This window comes from Pinus tabuliformis, chromosome 4_2 (assembly GCF_031772625.1).
Source record: "Pinus tabuliformis cultivar Carrire ecotype Pingquan chromosome 4_2, CPIR1, whole genome shotgun sequence".
NCBI classification, from domain to species: Eukaryota; Viridiplantae; Streptophyta; class Pinopsida; order Pinales; family Pinaceae; genus Pinus; species Pinus tabuliformis.
The window spans coordinates 201,053,797-201,075,272 of record NC_142304.1 but is presented as its reverse complement, the minus strand read 5'-3'; positions in this window follow the sequence as shown (position 1 = coordinate 201,075,272).

Below are 21,476 nucleotides of genomic sequence, written 5' to 3'. Positions count from 1 at the left end.
TACATGACTCTTCATATTCATGTGTGTCCTTTGGAATTCCACTTTACAAGACATTTGATTACAATATGCATGGTCCATAATAGTGATGTGTCATATGACAACTCATGGCACAACTTGACATGACACTACTGACATGGTTTGGCTTGATGATGTGGCAATGTCAAGTCATTATTGCTCTTGAGTGCTAGATGTCTTCTTGGATATGATTTATCTTCTACTCTACATAGCTTGGCAATGTGGGGTATTTAATGATCTTAATTCTTGGATGGTAGTTGCAAACTTGTGTCCCTTTGCTTCCTCTTGATGGATCCCCTTGTGAGTTCAGCTGTAAGAGAGTCTTTAGGCATGCTTCCATCGTACTTCTCCTTCATCACCATCTCGCCATGACTTGATAGTGTACCTTGTTCCTGCAATTCACTCATGATGGGATGACATTAATCCAAAAACTCCCTAGTCTAAGATGATGCATTATTATCGATGAAATGAGACCAGGACAAGACACAAACTAGAAGAAAGGGCCTAGTGACTGTGCATTGTGTAGTTCCAGCAAACAGGGAGAGATCTTGATCACTGAGATTGCATAGAGCACAACTCAAGCTAGACTGAGGGACTTTTCTACACAATCTCCACTGAGGAGAAACCTTGTGCAGTGCCCACTGAGGGATAGAATTGCGTAGTTCAAATATGAAATGGTTGTTGTGAAATGAGGCCTTGGGAGGACAAACAGTGTAGTTTCAGAAGGCAAGGGGGACTAGGCGACATAGAGGCCTTAAGGAAAGATTTGCATAGTTTCAGAAAGCAGTGATCTCCAGCTGAGGGAAGGTCACTGGAGGAAGCATCTGTGCAATTTTGGAGGCCAAGGAAGGCTTGGCTCTCTGTGCATTGTGTAGTTCGAGAAGGCAAGGGAAATGATTTAGGGTTGAAGGTGCGAAGTGTGTAGTTCAAGGCATACTGGGAGATGCAACTACGCAATTCTAGAGGTCAAGGGAGGTTGTTGGTCTCTAGAATTGCGCAGCAAAACAACCCTGGAGGATAGTTTCTAAATACTACACAGTTCTAGGTAGCAGGTTCACATCCAAGAGGACTTAGAGTGCACAATGCACAGCTCAGTGATGGCCCAGTGAAGCTAAGTTTCCCGGTCCAGAAGATATTTTGAAAATGGCTAAGTGAGGGAGGAGAGATGGACTTGTGATGAACTTGAAATTTGGTCACAAACTTAGCATAATTTGATGGCATGACAACTTAGATCATCAGAACACACAATAAAATCATTCCCCTCCGTGCAACTGCCTCATGACAAGATGTGACAAGTGTGATACTTAGGATATACTTTGGGACGACCGTGACGACACTTGTGTGATAGTGGTCAAGACTTTGTGTATGAACGCAACAAACGTTTACATGGTTGGGAAAACTCATATACACAAATACTGACCTTCTAAACCACCGGAAAAGGCTCACAAATATTATACAACAACCAAACATGCCAAAAGACGATAGTTGATCCAACAAGAAAAATGGGCTAAAGAGTTTCAAGAGAGCTCATGAAATGAGCTTGAGTGTTTGAAACAATGAAGGAAAATACCAAGGAAGGCTCCAAAATTTTAGTGCAAGCCAAAATTTTGGAGGGCATTACAGTAGCTACAACACTTGACAACACATTGGTTGAACTCCAACTTCTCTATCTTGGTTAGTCTCTTTTATGCAGGCTCTTGGTTTCTCAAGGAGTATTAATTCATCGTGTAGATCACTTTGGCCTTCCCACTTACCCCATGGGTAGACATGGTACCCCATACCTTCTGAATTGAACATAACTAGTCAATAGTTGTGGAAAAAGTTGATTTGAAATGTTTACCCTTAGTCAATTTATTATAGATTTTGGAGGCGCTTTAGACATATTTTCATATTACTTAATATATTTTGGCAAATCCCATAGTTTGATTATGTTTATGTTGGTGCATACATGTTCTTAAAATCTAAACTAGCAATTACTCCTAAAGGTGCAAAGATACACCGAAGGAATAAAAGATTTAGGAATTGTCAATTAGCAACAGGTGCTAATGTTGGCATTGCAAAAGTGAATGCTAACACTACACTAGTAGGTTATCATATCAATTCAATGCTTTACGTGGAATTTTAATCGACTTAAACTTTGAATTTTGTTTAAAAAAAAGTGAGAAAGGCGAAAATTGAGATTATTGTAATTATAAATGAAAAATTCTAATATATTTTTATCATTTTTAATGAAATTTCAAATATTAATTATTTTATATTTTAAAATTTATATTTATATTTATACATCTAATTAACATAATTTAACATAATTATGAAATTATAATGTAAACCTTAAATACAAAATAACATTATATATAAATTTAAAAGGGTAAAAATATATGGATACATATATCGATGTCATTTCAATAATAGAACTAAATTTTAATAAGAAAATAATTATTTTTTTAATCCCCATACACATAGAAAGTAGAAAAAGCGAAGCAATACCAATAATAAACCAAAATTCTAACAAACCCATTCAAGTTCATTAAAAATGATTTCTCTTAAACACAAAACGCAGTGAAGAACAAATAAAGAAAACCAAACCAAAACCCAAAAAAGTGCTTCAAATTCATTGAATATTACGACGTTTCAATAAACGTCTCATGATAAAAGCTTTTTGGTCGTATGCCACGGTAAGAAAATGTAGAGAAAACGATGACAAGAACCCAACAAACCCCTCAATTTTTATTGGGTGTTACTACGATCTAATTGACAAACATACCCTTTGAAAAAAATAAAAAAGATAGTACAAATTCGAACATGTGCTTTGCAGGGATGATTCGTGTAATGTTATAAATGTTTTTAGAAAAATATGGTTTTGTTGGAAAGGTAAAGAAGACAAAACATAAATTCACCCAAAACAATACATGAGTTGCAACTCTTCTATTGATCACACAAAATTTGATTCTTACAATAAATCCGGTGAAGGGTATTCAATGTTTTCCAACTAGCGACTTGCCTAAAATATCTTGACATGTATACACACTTAACTTAGTTAACTCACACTCTAAATATCGATTGCACTTAACTCTTCATCCATCATTCGACTTGACTCAACACTTAGTTAAATGATTCTCTAATTTAGCTAACTCCACATGCAGGAGTAATTACAATTTTTAACACTCCCCTTAATTATGACCATATGACTCAACATAACTCAACATGACTCAACTATGCCTGCTAGACTTACAATATAAATTGACTCAATTATCACTCAAACATGCGTGTTGGTCTATGTCTCAGTTAGGCTTACAATGACTCAAGACTTTCACAATTTTGCATTTTCCTTTTCTTCCAAATTTGAAATCCTCGAAATTGATTCATTCTCTGTTGTGCTTTCTTATTGTAAGATCCATATTCCTTTACTTGTTTGCTGCAGTTTTTCTTTGATTTTTCTTGAATTTGTGTTGAAACACAATTCGATCTTGTCTACTACATCTTCCTCTTCAAATATTTGTTCAACCATGGATTGCTGCCATAATATTGCAGCTTCAAATTGTCTTCTTTGCTCTGCTTTTTGTACTTCATATTCCTGGATTTCTTTTTGCGATATTTCTTGATAGAATAATTTTATCTCTTCTTAACTCCATTGCTGAAAAATGGTTTCAATGCATTCATCTTTGTCTTCATAAACATCCATATCATTCTTTTCACTTTCATCATCAGGTACTGCTATTTTTTCATGTAATATACACACTCAAGATCAATATTCACCATTTCATTCAATTCTTTTATTCCAGCTGTTGCTTTAAGACTCGCTTCAATTTTTTCTTTTGGTTTTCTGAATCCATTCTTCAATGAGCTTCAAATCTGCATCTAAATTATTAACAACCTTGCTTTCAGCTTCTTTTCCCATGCTATTCTGAACACATGCATATTCAAAAACAATGTTAAAAACATATTTAGTATGCTCTTTAGTGAGAGCTTCCTGCTCTACCTCTTCCTTCTTTTCAACTGCATGGTGGTTGTCTTCCATTGTTATGTTGTTAGTGGATATTCTCATAAAAAACTCTTCAATCAGTTTATCATGTTCTTGATCATCAACTGCTGCTAGATGACATACTGTTTCATGAGCAGTTCCAACTGCTTCATATCTTGCTACTACAGTGGCAACTTCAACATTCAATTCTTCATCTGACACTGCACTTACCATATTGCCACAATCAATCTTTGTTTCAAAGAAGAAACCACACATATCATCAACTTAATGTTCATCCACACTATGATGGGATATCCGAGCGTGCATGTGCTCATTGTCAATTTCATTGACAATTTTAACTTTACCAAATCCATCAACTGTGACTGGATTGGCCAATTCACATATAACTTTGTAGTCATCATCCACATATATCTCATCACAGTGGGATTCACCATCATCTATATCATCCACATTACAATGGAGTCCTTGAGCATTTATTTGCTATTGCTCTGTTTTGCACACAGAGGCTTGAACTTCTCTCTCTGCAATCTTTGCTGCATCTTCTTCATCCGTATGCATGCTTGCATAATGGGTTTCAATTTTATGGTCTTAACAACCATCGTCCAATTTTGAGTTGGGTTCTTCAAGCTCTGTTTTCCTCTTAGAGTCTTGCTTATATACTCTCAAATATGTGGCTAGCTTCTTTGTTTGTGACATAACTTGATGTTGCATGTCACTTCCCCTTGCACCAAACTCTGCTTCCAGGAACTTCCATGCTTCCTTGGAAGTTGTAGCTTTTGATACCTTGCACAAATGTTTCTCATTCAATGCTTGTTTTATAAAATTCAATGCTAAAGCGTCGCATACTTCATCATATGGGTTATTAAACCCATACTCAATTAACTCTTTAGCTCTAAGAAAAGTTAACATCTTGATAACACAATGATCAAAATATTTACTTGTAAACATAGGAGGTGGTAGCATATTAAAGCTACACCAATCACCCTTGATTTCTTCTTTGTCTTCTACTAGATTTCTTACTTCCTCAGCTGCGGCTTGAACTTCTCTAACCATGGCAATGATATATGACTCTTCTTTTTTATATCTTTTCTTAATATGCTTTAGTTGCGCTTTGCGACTCATGAATATTGTCTTTCCTCTGGCTTATAGCTACATTCCTGATTGCATGAGACTATTTTTCATACCACCCACGAGAAAAAAATTATGATTTTCAATATGCACCCCATAAAGCACAAAAAATTTACAGATAAACAAACCTTTGAAAAACCTTAAATTCTCTTTTCAATAAAATAAAACCCTCTTTTATTTTATAAAAAACCAACTTCATGAAAATCTCAAAAATATATCTGAAACCACCCTTTACTCAACCTTAAAAGCACCCTTCATAACCTTTTCAAAAGTCCTTTTATTTAAAAGAAAAAACCTTTTAATAAACTTTAATAAGCCCTTTTATCAAATCGTTTATGGCTCCTTACAATAAAAGAATTTTTAATAAAAATCTTATCAATAAAAAACCCACCCACGTAACCCCTTGACTTTGGATTATGTAAATGGATTTTGATTCAACATGGCCCACGTGACCTTCAAAAAGTATGACCACCAATAAAATAGAGACTTTAAACAACTTAAACTTGTTTTTAATTCTTTATTTGTCAAATTTTAATTAAAATTAATAAAAATTATTACCAAATTAAATCATGCCTAAAATAAATGCCTTTTCTAAATTTCCCCAACAACTTTACACTTAAGTTTTTAATTTTTTATTATTAAATTTGAATTAAAATTACCAGAAATTATTAGTAAATTAAACCATACGTAAAATAAATGTCTTTTCTAGGTTCCCAAACAACTTTACATGTAACACACGGACAACTCATGTAAATAGTTCAGAGCGGAGCTAAAAGCTTTGAACGTTTCGAGAGAAATGGATCCTAAGGTTCTTCTAGTGATGTTCGCTTGCTTAGCCTCCATGGTATACTCCATGGTATCATCATCATATGTATCAGCACATGGTTAGTGGATCAACTAAAACTTTGGATTTTGAAGATTTTGTTTTTAATACCCGTTAAGCTGGTGGAGGTTGGTGATGGCAGACCTTTTGTTTTTCAAAGAAGCATATATAAAAAATAAATTCAAAAACATTTAAATAATTATTAATATTTAAATTTATTGAATTATAATTTTTAAATTTTTTAGATTTATTTAATTAGAAATTTTCTTTTCTTTTCAAAAAAGTATATATCAAAAATAAATCCAAAAAACTTTTAAATAGTTATTAATATTTAAATTTATTCAATTATAACTTTTAAAGATTTTAGTTTTATTTAATTAGAAACTTTCTTTTGTTTTTCAAAAATTATATATTAAAAATTATTATTTTTTAAATAGTTATTAATATTTAAATTTATTGAATTACAATTTTTAAAAATTTTAAATTTATTTAATTAGAATTTTATTTAATATGGAGATATGTGGTAATGTTTAATATTTTTATACAATCCAAATAAAATAAATAAAAATTATAAAATTTTCTAGTTTATTATTTTTTTTATGATATTTTTTTTGTAATATGACATATTTAAAGTTTACTAATTAAATCTTTAGATTTATTTAGCTCCAAATTTACCCAATACTAAAAATTCAAATTTTTTCCACTCTAAAACAAATTTACACTCTAAAAGAGAGATTTGATGACATGCTTGGTAAATCCAAAATTAAAATAAATCTAAACTAATTTTAAAATTTTAATTTATATTTTTAATATTATTAATATTTAAATTTATTTAATCATAATTTTTTAATTATAATTATTTTTTAGTTTTTAAATAAATTAATTTATAAAATAGCTCAGTTAATAATAACAATATTATGAAATATTATGTAAATCATGAAATTGAAAATTCAACTAACAAAAAAATATAAACAACTTTACCACTAATTTAACTTTTTTATTAAAATATTAATTATATATTCATCACCTTACATTTAAGATCAATTATCATTAATATATTAATTATGTATTCATGTCCTCCATAATATATTAATTAAAACATTACATTTAAGATCAATTATCCCCCTTGAAGTATGTGGGTGCTCCATTACTAAACAACTCCCTCAAATGGAGCTTATGGGAGGGACTATTATCCAAACTCAATAGAAAACTAGCAGGCTAGGATTTTCATTCCCTTAATGTTGTTGCAAGACTAGTTATTCTAAAAGTGGTGCTCCAATCCATCCCCACTTATTTTTTCTCAATGCTTATGGCCCCAAATTTGATCGTATAGTAAATTCATCAAATATAGTGCACCTTTCTTTGGAGAGGTTCCAATTTGGATTGAAAATTATCCTTGGTTACTTGGGAAAGACTCTGTTTGCCAAAAATCAAAGGAGGGTTGGGTTTACATGGTCCCACGATCATGCTAAAAGTTTTGGGAGGAAAAACATAGTGGTGGTGGATACAATGAGGTTTAGATATCTAGAAATGCATTTGCAATAAAAAATATGCTCAACACATGCCTTCATAACACCTTAGCTAAATGCATGCTACACTTCCTGGCCCCTCCATATGGTCTCTAGATAAAAAAAGAATGCATTTAATTAAACAAAGCTTCTTCTAAGAGATCAAATATGGTTGTATTTATCTGTTCTAGGACGACTCATGGCAGTAGCTCCCTAAATTATATGATCAATAATAGTTGGAAAACCTACATATGAAGATACCTATCCATGGTTTAACAAAACTTCTAAATTATTAGATTTGCACATACATAAGTCAACGATGGAAATAATGGCTACCTCCATAAGATTAGCAACCCAAGCCAAAAGGGGGATCACAACAACAATTATGGGGTAATATGAAATGGAGGTTAATCCCTTACTATTCCCAACAAGAAAAACTTTGATGGGGATACACCTCAAAAGGTCCCTTTTCCATCTCCGAAGCTTATCATTTGGAAGTGGGGCATCAGAGATTACCAACTAATAAGATTTGGATCAAAATTCGGAAGCAAAACACATGCCCAAAAATACGTGGCTTGTAATTCAAAATAATACTCTAACATGGGACAACATATAAAAGCAAAACTATCAAGGTCCTTCTAGATGTACCCTCTATCTCTTATATTCAGAAATCTTTGAACATCTATTCAACAACTATGTCTTCTCCTCTTGCCTTTGGATTTGGTTAGAAGAACATATTACTCAATTTGATATGGATCCCCTTAGCATCGTCAACACTATATTGAGTTGGAAAAAGCATGCATTCTCCAACTCCATCCTCAATAGTATTTGGATGCTTTCCCATGGTTTCCTTCTTTGGTAAGTCTAGAAAGAGCACCACTGCCAAATTTTTAAAGGCTCTTCTCTCCCCTTGGACCCCCTCTACAACACCACTTTAAAAAATAGTAAAGAAACCATCCTCGCTCTATCCTAGTCCCCCTCATGACTGGAAGGATCATGGTCAAGAAGCTAGGCTTCTTCATAGTTGGCACCATTTCCCCTCTCCCCTTGCCCATTCCTCTGTTGCTTCTCATATAACTGAACTTGCTATTCCTTTTTCCTGGCCTCCCCTTCCCCCCTCTTTCTAAAATTCAATTTCAAAAGTTCTTCAAAAGGGAATTTGGGCCCAACTCGATATTGTGGTACCTTTAGAAAACACTAGAGTCTTCCACTCTTCATATACTCAAGAATGCTCATCCTTAATGGCAACAACATTGCATAACTTATTGCCCTCATAACTAGACTGGAAATTGAGAAAACATAAGGGTTTTCCAATATCTTTATTAAACAAGACTCCCAACTTATCACTAACATCCTACAAACTCTAAAATGGCACACTAGTGCAAAAAGTATCAAAATGCTGGTAGTTAGAAAAACTACTATACAGGGTTTATGTTAAACACACACATGGCAGCAACAGAATATTAAAGATAAGCAGGAGAGTACATCTATGATTTGACAATGATATACATTTACAGTACATTCGTGTGACTGTTGGGTTCCACATCCCAAGGTCTCTTGGACTTTCTTAGCATATTCGGCTTCCACACCAACCCTTATAGGATTAGGTGTCCAAAATCCCCCCCCTTAATCTAAAGGGTTATGTATGAGTCCAAGAAGAGAGCTGTAATAAAAAATGTGCAAAAATTCATGACAACACTAGGTTGAATGTGCCCTTTGAAATGTTGGTATAAAGGGCAATGGTTTAAGGATGACCACCAACATGGAACGCTTAGTGCAATTCCCGAAACTCTTCCAAGTCTGGCATGAAGCTCAAGTCTTCTGCTAGAGGAAGTGCTCCTAATATTTTGAAGAGGGAAACCTTCAACCATGAAAGGGAGGTCTCACCCCACATAAAAGGGAGAACCTCAACCTGAAAAGGGAGTTCTCAACCTGTGATGGTTTAAATATTACCACCAACTCTGGAATGCTTAATGAAATTCCTGGAACTCTTCCAAAACTGGCAAGAAGCTGAAGTCTTCTGCTAGAGGAAGTTTCCCCAATTCTTTGAAGAGGTATCACCAACTGAAGGCATGCTTAGGGGCATCTTTGTCTTTGGCTACAACACTGAATCTACTATGGTAGGTTCTTGCTCAGGCTAGCTTGATGTGGATTTGAAGCTTGCAGATGACCATCATTTCCCCCTATCAGACACAAGGTGAGAAGATGAAGAGATCTCAATTGCAAGACTTTTCATTATCCGAGAAAAAATACTGTTGTATGAGTGAAATATTTTCTTGGCTATTGAAGTCCATTACCAAGAAGCAATCCATCTAAGATGAATCTTTGTTCTTGCAGGAGGTTTGTTTTTGAAGCATCTGTTTGAAGAATGACTGGTTTTATGGCAGTGCTTACATGGATGAATATCAAAACAATGATCTTTCATATGGCCAATTCGGTCACAGTGTTGGTATTTCACAGTCTGTTATTGTTGTTGTGGAAGAGGTACAAAATCTGGAACAGCTGAAGGTGAACTATCATGAAGGAATCCAACATTCTGAAATTGGATGGGATTTGAGTAATATAGAATATGAAAGGAAACCTCCCTGTCATATCCAAGACCTGTTCTATGCTTTTTGTGGACAAGTTCTTCCCAAGGTCTGATGATGGGCTTGGGAAATCCAGACTGAATTTTTGCATCTGCATGTAACCTTGTTGCTTCATTGGGCACTCGATATGAATTTATAACATTATTGAATTGCTATTTATGGGAGACTATTTCATTGTTATAAATAGAAATAGGTTCAGAATGATGACTCCATTGTTGTAATTCTACTCGTTTTAGCTGAGATTCAAGCTGCAAAAAATCAATGTTTTCCTGTGCATTTTGTAGATAGGATTGGATGTCAAAGAGAGTGTCTTTGTTGACCTTCACCATGTCTTCAATAGTAGACAACATTAATGTACTCAATAGCTCTAAAAAATCATTGATTCTAGCCATTGTCTTAGCAAAAATGAAGACCTCAAAGGATTTCAACTAGAAATGCACCGTTGTTCTTTAAGCTTCTTTTATTATGTCTTCAATTGATAAAATAAATCCTGAGAGATAGAGGTGGAGCTGGGCCCAAAATAGTAAAAAATTCTGATATATTTCTACAATTATCTCCAAAATAACATTGTAATTTGACTTTATATGTTTCAATGATTTAAATAGTAGCCACGCACCAACCATGCATCATATATGTGAGCCAACATACCCATACCAAATTACAGTCTTCATAGAAAGATACCAATGAACCATGCACAATATTCCACATACATATATCATGGATTTCACACACCACATATCAGTTGCAACAAGTATACATACCATTCAAGCTGACATCATGCTCCAAATAATGTATCACTTCCTCTTTGTAATAGCCCAAACGCAAAATAATGCACCATATATTGCTACTGGATGGAGGAAGATTAATAGGAAGAGAACTCACTTTTGATCCTTACAACACCCGTGGGAAATTACCATTACAAAGTTGGACGACGAAATAGGTTCTTTTCATTACCAATTAAGTCAAGAACGGAATGAATGACGTCTTCTGGAGTACAGGTTCAAACAGTTACCATCGTTGTCACCGCCAGTGGCATTTTCATGTTACGGAGGAAGTCTTGGGGACAGAAAGCACTATTTTGTCTCTGCCAATCACAATATATGAAATCGACTTCTTATTTTCTATTAACAACTTGTTTATCAAGAAACGCCCTTCAATTAAGGATTCCAGGGGAAACAGTCAACAACCACTGGATTTTGCAAAACCAACGTTCATACCTCGCACTTGCATGACAAAGAGTTGAGATTTGGTATACCTCACCTCCTTTACAAAGTTCATATAAGAGTTCAGGTCTACCGTAAGCTTAGGCACAAACATGAAATTTCGATATGCCCCAATTAATAACATAAGTAAAACAATGACACAAGTATTAGGAGTTAAATCTTTAGGGGCTCTCCTCTCTTAACATATTCATAAAACTATGATTGATACTTATCTGGCTCATCTTCTCTTAATGTATTCTTGTATGAAGTGACGTGACCTCCAAAAATATACTTTCGATTGACCTCAGCATCCAAGCTCTTTCTTTCCTTGTTATAACTAGCAAAATGCTTGTCGCTGTAAGGAATATCTAATCCTCCATCCAAAGCACCCTTTAGAGCTCTGAAAACTCTGTTGCCAGTGGTGGTTCTCACAATACCTATGTCGAACAAAGCTCTGAATGGCCTCCTCGAATCATTTGGCTCAACATTGAAGTCCTCTCTAGTGGCCTCCTCATTCCCAACATATTGATTGTTGGGTCTGCTCGAATTGCAGCATGCACTTACTTGTACAATTCTTTTATGTTCTTAGGCTCAATACCTCTCTTATACAATTTTTCTTGCAAATGATAAAAATTATGGGAGATTTAACATACAACGGTATAGCTTGGAGAGCTACATGCGGTTGGATGCTGCAGCACTACGAGCTTTAAATGTTCTTGAAAGTAAGATAGATGCAGACAAGAATTTCAGCTTGTTTGGACTGATGAATAAGACTTGTACTGCTAGTATGGGGAAGAGGTTGTTGAACAAGTGGCTCAAACAACCTCTATTAGATGTAGGCGAGATTGAGTGTAGGTTGGATATGGAAATTGGACCTCCCTTGACAACAAAAACACCACAAGCACACACAGAGGGACATGGTCTTTATATGCAATTTTTTCCTGAACCCGGAATTAGACATCCACCACAATTCAACGTACACGGTGGTCAACTTGCAAGCATGCCTCTACATCCAATTTTACCTCCCCACGATTTCTTCAGATTTGGTAATAGTGGTAAGTTTCCTAACATGGGTGCACCTGCATAGGGTCTTGGCTTCCACACTACTAGCACCACATGTATATGGAGAATTCTGCGTCCAACATTGTTCTCGACAAAGTAGAGCATATGGCAGTCAAAGCAACAAATGATATGGGAGTTGATGCGTTGCTATGCTCAGCAGAATGGCAGTGAGAATGGCGTTGATATTCCCGAGGGAAGGAGTGTTATATTCATGCATAGGGAATCACCAACGTTCAGGTATTTAAATGTGTCAGCTACATCAACACAACGTCCAATTCATGGCAAATAGATCAACCAGCAATTCATTCAATGACCCTTTCAAAAAAAATGCACAACTGCTTAACATAGAGCTTAGAAGCACCATTGAAACGTACAAGACATGAATTAAAGAATCGAACATAAAGACAGGTGACATATCCAAATATGAGGGAAAACGCCCATTTTATTTGTTATTTCGAAAGAATGGGCAGGGATGGCAGGTTGTAAGGAGAGAACCCGACTCAAATATAGCTAACAAGGTTTTCCGAATAGAAAATCTAAGTGGCAGAGGGCTACGAATGACCATCCAGCTCTGATACCATGTTAAACACAAACATGATAGCAACATAATATTAAAGATAAGCAAGAGAGTACATCTATTATTTGACAATGATATACATTTATAGTACATTCGTGTAACCGTTGGGTTCCACATCCCAAGGTCTCTTGGACTTCCTTAGTCTATTCGGCTTCCACACCAACCCTTAGAGGATTAGGTGTCCAATAGTTTCTTATTAATGTATTCTTGAAAATATTTGACTATGATCCTTGAAAACACTACAAGTATATTATTTAAGACAAAGGGAATTACTATGTATGTGAAAGATCCAAATTCACTAACAAATGTAGCTTTCTATTGATCTTCCTCTACAATAGGCACTTGATTGTACCCTGAGAAGTCATCTATAAACGAATAATGCTCATGACCTACTACTCCATTTATTATCTTGTTTGTGAACACAATAGAGAATGGGATGATTATTGTGAGCTTTTTTAGTCCACAAAAATCAATACATCTTCTCAATATGGTAAGGTCAAGCTTCTTAGGTTGAAAAACCATGGGAATTTCCTATTCCAACTTGTCGATAGGGTAGATGATGCCAGCAACAAGCATCCCTTCTATCTCTTTCTACACAATGGGTTTATATTTATGTGTGAGCTTATATGGTATTTTATTTATGGTTTAGCTCCTAGAATGAAGTCAATTTTCATTTCCCCCATTTCCTTAACAAAACCCTTAAGATATTTATAATCATGAGCCAAAAAATCTTGATACTCTTTTAGTAAGTCGATCAATTATGTTTTTTTGTATTACTAGTAGTCACCTAGATGGGTTGTTGGCTTGAGGGGGCCTGACCCAGGTTCAACGTTAATTAGCCAAACAAATCCCTACACTACTGGCCCTTTCGGCATCAGCCCACGGAACGCGGACTGAAGTCCCACCCAAAGTAGTATGGGGGGATGCTGGAACCAAGTTTTCGCACCCTAATATGGTTGTGATGTCATTTGATTTCCTTTATCCCTACCTTCACGCTGGTTGCTTCGCTCTAGAGCCTACAAGTCGAGTCCTTTATTCTATCCTTCAATACCTCCTTGAAAGGGTATGATCGACCTTCACACATCCGTAACTTGTTGCTCAAGTACTTTTGTGCTGCTATGGCAGTGTGTCGTGCAGATTCACCAATTAGTCTAAGCTATTTGCTTATCTTATCAAATGATTAAAGTTAACACCGCGTAAATAGATATCCTTGATCGCGTTCAGTTACCCAATATATTTATATTCATTTGCGCATCATATAAACATAATAAAGGAAATTCATACATAACATATCAAGATGAAATAATAGGAAAATGACACATGACTTGTAGAATATCTTTCTTTATTAATATCTTCCAAGTATTTACAACTCTATCGACCTTGCACACACAACTACAGGAGTCAGCGCACTCAGTTGCAGACTTCTACCCTAGGCCTCTGCGCACTCAGTTGTAGAGCCTCTACCTACGCTATAACTCAATACTTAGACTTCCTACTCCAGAGCTACGACTCTCTTACATGGTCGATTCCCTTAACTACTTAGAGCTTAGCTCTTTTTATACAATCCCATGGTCCGCGGACCATGGGTAGGTCTCTTATAGCCAACTTTAATTTACAAAACTAAGGGCGGACTACCCTTTTTGACACATAACACCTTCGTGCTTTGTGACCACAAAATGCAAAGAATTTACTATTTTATTACAAAATTTAACTCAAACACGGGCTTTTAGCTCCAAAACTACCCTTGGGGGATCCCGCTCCCAACAGGTCCGCAACACAAACATCGTGACTCACCCTAGAGTCACTCGGTAGGCGGAGATATCTTTACGCGAAGCCCATCTAGATCAACCTGTATGACCGCTACCTCGGCTGTGCACTGAGCTGCCACGTGCTTCGCATCTTCCACTATCTTCTCGGTCACTGCTCCTGCACTGTCATCCTGAAGCTTTTGTTGCATTTCTTGTAGAGTTGCAAGCTTGCCTTCAATATTTCCTGTGATTGTGTAAGCTTCCTCCAGCCAGGGCTTTAGTCATGCCTTCAACACTGCTTCCTTGTGCAGTGCTACGTCCACCTGTTCCTTCAGCTTCTTGGCCTCCTGCAGCTTGGCTAGCCTTTGTGTTAGGGCGACAGTTCACATTGTGCCCTTAACTTCATCGTAGCGCTGTTGTAGCTCATGCACTTCCATCTCTAGCCTTTGCACATTTGGGTCCTCCTGCAAGCTTGTTAAGACCTCAAATGATTGCTCAAACAACTATGTGTAGTCTGCTATTTAACTTTCCACTGTCACAACTGCCTCCGTGACAGTGGTCGCCCACTATTCCTTTAATTCTGGCGGTGTGGAGGGTTGGGCCCTCAACTATAACTCAGTAATTTCTAGGTTCAAATCTAGTTGAACGCGCGCCATCTCAGTCCGAGTGTCGCACACCCCTATCGCCAACTTGAAGATGCAGACCTCGACTGGTTCTTCCTCCATAATGGCCAACTCTAGGATGATTCTGCATGCCTCCTCAATGACCTGCATGATCTTCTTGCTTTGGTTGGTCACCTTAGTCTCAATGATTGGAAACATTTCTTTGTAGGACCATCTGTTCATTTTTGATCCATTATTCACTGATCACTTGGAGGGTGCGGTGCTCTCAAGCCCTCATTTCTGCAATTACTCCATCCTGCAAGAGGTGGAGTGCTTCGTGCTGAAGCGTTTCTAGGTTCAGCCCAACTCCTTTCAAGGCACAGAGAGTGGGCCTGTCAACCTCACTGTCTGTGGTCAGTGCTCCATATAGCAACACTATTATACTGGAAGCCCTCGTGCGCAGCATATCGACAGCCTCTGAAGTGCCGATGGCCAAGCTGGTAGACATTGTACTAGACTGTGACACATGGGTCTGTAACTCCTGCAACCCGGTCTGGATAGCCCCCAGTATGAACTATTGGTGTTGTTCAAATTGTTGTAGGGCCTCTGCGGTGACATCTCTGACTGTGTCACCGTTATCATGTAACTCACCCTCCGTCAATGTGATAGGGTCTAGTGAGGTCTTAGTCGCCTTGGATTTCTTTCCACACCCTCCCTTCTCCAACTTTCTTGGATGCTTAATGCTGGCGAATGTCTCCTGAGGGAACATGTCATGCTGTTCTGTTTCTTCCTCTTCTATCTCAGGTGAAGGCAACTACGGGCCTTTGTCACAGGCACACTCTGCTCCACCTATCTACTTACTTGCCTACTTTTCTGCCTGTTTTGCCTCGGCCTTCTCAGCAGCCTCCTTTTTCCTCTTTTAGACCAGCTACACCATCTTCAGCTTGGCCTCCTCCTTCTTCTTCTGCACGACAAACTTGCTTCCTCCCATTGCCAAGTCTGTGGTGGTGCACCACTCAGCCGACCATTGATCAAGCACCACATCGATGGCGTCATTCGTGGCCATATACGGTAAGTCATACCACTTCTGCACAGGGTCCTTCCACAGCCTGATAGATACTCGATGGAAATCGGCTTTGAACTCGGCATAGCCCTGAAGGTTAGCATACACCATGGGTGACAATCGCAGCTTGCGATTGACGACCATCCTGATATTCATTTCCATCAAGATCTAGAAGATCTTGCTGTCCTGAACTTGCGGTGCATACTTGGTCGCTCACAGCGAAGCGTACTTCGCTGCTTCTAGGAGGTCTGGCATGACTAAAGGGAACTGGCTGTCCTCTGGTAGCTCCCACGCTACCGATACAATCGACAGCAAGAGCCATGTGCAGTGGAATGTCTTGCTTTGATCTTGTGCTTTGCGATAGTTCTCCAGGAACTCTCTGCGAAGGTAGTCCGACCAGTTAAACTGGACTCGTTCGGTGCACTACTGCACGAGCACGATGATAGGCGCCAACACCTCGTCGATGCAACACTTCTGCATTACCTTCCTTTCAAGAATCTGCGTTGCTACCTTCACAACAAGGTAACAGATGCTGGAGATAGTGTACCCGCATGACTTCTTCACCAACTTGAATTTCTCCTTGATTGACTCTGTGAGAGCCTGCTCACCACCCTTACTGCCAAAGATAATTGTTGGATTATCACTTGTACATGGTAGGCGTGTTATGCGGTGAATCAACATAACTGTGATGGGTACTGGCTCCTCCAACCATAGACAACCATCATGCACCAAGCACAGCAGCTGCTTGATGACCAAGACTGTCACCGAGGTGCGGTTATAGTGCGGCACCCAGAGCAAGTTGAGCAACCCTGCCTTCTCTATGCCCTTGAGCCACCTCTGTGGCTCCAATGTGGTCATTCCTATATTTGTGTCTATGATGCGGTGCATCAGCTACTCAGATGCTAGGTGCGAGAACTTCTCGTGGTATGCGAAGTCCTAGTCTTCAAGCTTCAATACTGGCACCCATGCCAAACGTGGACCGTTGAAAGCAATTTTATCTCGTAGTAGAGGGGTTTGCAGGGGAGTTTTACTTTCATCAATTTCCTTTGGGACCTTGGACTTAGGTTTGCATGGAGGGACATACTTCGACAACCACGTAATATGGCCACACCCTAGGCTTCAACCTCCTCCACTTCGATTCTCACATCCTCATCATCCATTGCGGTGTCTTCAATGTCCTCCTCTTATGCCTCTAATTTTATGGATTTGCCCTTCTCCTATGCAATGGGATTTGGTGGGTTTTGCCTTGGTGAGGCTTGCACCGATATGGTAGCCTGCTTGTCTTTCTTGTCCTTCCCAATCTCCTTGGTTGGGGTTGGCTTTGGTCTCAGAATTCTCGGTGACTTAGGGACCTCTGCCAATACTTCTACCACTTCCGGAGCAACTATTTCCACTTCTATGTCCATTTCCTGTGCCATCTCTTCTACTACTTGCTCAGTTTTTATAACTTCTAGGGGCGCGTACATGATCTTCTGCAAGAATTCCTATGTGTTAGTCAGAAAAGTCTCAAATACCTTGGTAGCTATCAGAAGCTCATACTGCTCACGATTCATATGCGCCTCAGAGCTCAACAACTCAACTCTCAAAATGCCAAGTGTTTCTTCTTGGATAACCACTTGTAATTTATAGGGCATTTTGAATTCAAATCCGACCGTTCCCCCCAAAATCGGTTCATTAATTCCAGATTGGAGTCATATTTTCAAGGATCTAAGCTATAAATTTCATCTTAAATGCTGGCCGCTCGCTTCATTTGTCCTCACTTCTGCCGTATTTTCATGAACAATGACTGTAATGGTCACTTTTTGGTCGACCTGTGCGATTTCACCCTGGGTAGTGCAGCTCCCTCCGCGTTGCCGCGGACCCAGTGACACTTCCTTGCTTCGCACCATTCTCCAATCACGCAGATCCCCAAATCGGGCAGTGTAGTTTATAGTCCCATGCCTCCTTTCAGCTACCTGGAGTGCTAAGAATGTGCTAACTTCATTTAGTCACATGGCTGGACTGCTGGTGTATGGTTTGAAGCAACTACCATTCACCTTTCCAGGGAAGGGTTTTCCGTTCAATTTGACCAGTTGTACCACTCCTCCATTGGTAATATCCTTAATAACATAAGGCCCTAACCAGTGCATCTTGAACTTCCCTAGAAATTTATCAAACTTACTATCATATAACAAAAACCAGGTCATTTACCTTAAATGTGCATAGCTTGATGTGCCAATCATGCCATTCCTTTTCGCACTACTTTTGGACCTGTTGGTGAAAGCCAGCCAAAAATCTCTCTTCTTTGAGCTCATCCAGATGTGTGAGCCTCCTCTAGGGCTCCACGATCCATCATACCTGTGAGCGCTACTATGCACAGACTAGGTACAATGTATTCCATAGGCAATACCACATCAACCCCATAGACGAGCCTAAAGGGGGTTTGCCTAGTCAACCTTTTGCATTTTGTTCGATAAGCCCATAATACTGTAGGTATGCATAGGTCCCAATCACTTCGTTGAGAATTACAAACCTTGGTCAACACGTCTTCGAGCACCTTGTTGAATGCTTCCATCGTCCTCATTAGCCTGCAAGTGATAAGGTGTGCTCTTCTGCTGGTATACCTGAAATTCCTCCGTCATCGTGCTGATCGTCTCATTCAAGAAGTGCAGACCATGATAACTCATTAATATCCTCGGACATCCAAATTGCATCAATACATGCTCAAAGAGGAACTTGCAGTGGTCGCGCCTATGCAATCTTTCATAGGATGTGCCTCCACCCAACAAGTCAAATACTCCGTCGCGGTGATAATGTACCTTGCTCCTATCTTTCCTTGTGGCTAAATGGGTCCCACAAAATTGATTGCCCATTTCTCAAAGGGTTGCAACATCATATGAGGATTCAAAGATATCTCATCCCTCCATGATGGTCTGCCAGTCCTTTGACACATGTCACATGCCCTGCAATACGCTTTTGAGTCCTGATGGAAGGTTGGCGACCACAACCCTGCATGTAGAATCTTTTGTGTAGTTTCTCTCCCTACATAATGTCCTCCCACGATGCCCCCATGAGCATCTGTGAGGATGCTGATTCTTTCAAACTCAGGTACATACTGTCGCAATATCTCATGAGTCCCCATCTTGTACAGATGCCCAGCAATGACAGAGAAATCTGTCGCGTGCACCACTAATTCCTTCTTTTGACGGATAGTGTATCCTTCCGGTGTAGTACTCATCGTTAGGAAATGTATTATATCCTCAAAGTGACCATCTACGATGCGCACTACAAATAGCTGCATGTCAGTCAATCCCCCCTCAAAATTAGTCGTCTCCTCCCCTATTTCAATGCGCGACAGATGGTCTAGTCCCACGTTCAATCGTCCAAGCTTCACAAAAAATTCAAAATCATATTCTTGGAAAAGTAAGAGCCGCCTGCAGATTCTCACCCCAACACAAGCTTATTGACCAGGTACTTTAGCACGAAGTGATCCATACACATCTTAAAAAATGGCCTCCGAGTAAGTAGTGCCTATGCTTCTGGATTGCATACACCATAGTTAGGCCTTCGTGCTCAGTGGTAGAATAGTTCTTCCTGCTTTGGATAATATTTGGCTTACGAATGTGATAGGATGGTCCAAGCCTTCTCTCCCATTTCAGTACTTCTCCCAGTGCAATACATGACACATCGACATGTACACGAAACTCCTTCTTCTAGTCTGGGAAGACTAGAATTGGCGTGGTGACCATCTTTTCTTTTAATATATCCAAGCTCTTCTTACAGTCATCGTTCTAGTAGAATGTTACATCCTTCTTTAACATTTTTTCCATAGGCACGGTGATATGGCCATAGCCTTTGATAAACTTTCTGTAATATCTTGTATGTCCCAGGGTAGCGTGCGGCTATTTCACACTCCTCGGTGCTTCCAAGTTCAGTATCACCGCGATATTTGTGGGGTCTACCATCAGTCCCTATCTGTAAACCACATGCCTGAACAAGTTCCCAAAAGGAACACAAAACAGACACTTCTTGAGATTGAGTGCGATCTGGTATCTTCGATAGGTATCCAGCATCAGGCGCAAGCTTGCTACATGGCGTTTAACCAGTCCAAACATGGTCTAGTCATCAAAATATACTTCCAGGAACTTATGAATAAATTCCTTGAATACAACAACAACTACGCGCGAGAAGATCGCAGGCGCATTATTCAATCCAAATGGCATTATAGTGTACTGAAAACAACCCCACTCAGTCGCGAAGGTTGTCTTTCTCCTGTCCTCTGGCGCGATTTTGATCTGGTGGTACCCAGAGAACCCATCAATGAAGGAATATGCTTTTTGGCCACCTACATTGTCCAACACAAGCATCATTTAACTTTCTGAGATCCACGCATATCCTTATTTCATCCTTCTGCTTCTTTTCCTATACCACCATTGGACTTACCCAGTCAGATTCTTCCACCGGCTTAATGATGCCTGCAACGAGTATCTTGTTTGGCTCTAAGTTGACCTTCTCCTTATATTTCAGATTGAGACAGTAAGGTCTTTGCTTAACTAGCTTCACGCCAGGTTTCAACGTAATCTTCATCATTCCTAGGTCCTCGATTATCCCTTTTAGATCCATAAAATTGGTAGGGAATAAATCCTAGTATTCACGGAGCAATTTAGTGACCTTATCCACCGTCGCATCATCCCAGTAGTCTCTAATATTCATGAATTTGGGTTCTTCCTCCATACCAATGTTTACTTGTTTCATTTTCAACGGCGTGGTTATTTCAAGGTTCTCAATCTGCGGTCCTTTAACCTCACAGTGACCCTCTATTTCTAGAATGTTATCTTCTGCAGATCCTCATCCTCTTCTTCAGCAATTACATTATAAAATTCTAGCGCGTGAATTAGTTGAGTAGTCCACTCCGGCTGAGTTAGGTCCAAAGGATCCTATGGTATCTGAAATATGGGTGCCTTCACCTCTTGTAGTGCTTCATCAATACTGTCAAACCCGTCCTCAAAATTGAATGTCATCATGAATCCCTCACGCAGGATATCCCATTCACTTGTCCCATGGTGGAGCTCGGTTTCTACATACCAGTTCATCGGGACAATATCCATCGTGTGACAGAACAAATGCACCCATTCAGGTTGGGGATTTTCTCCATAAGCCTGGGACCATTTGGCCAAATGCATGCGTTGATCATCCTGC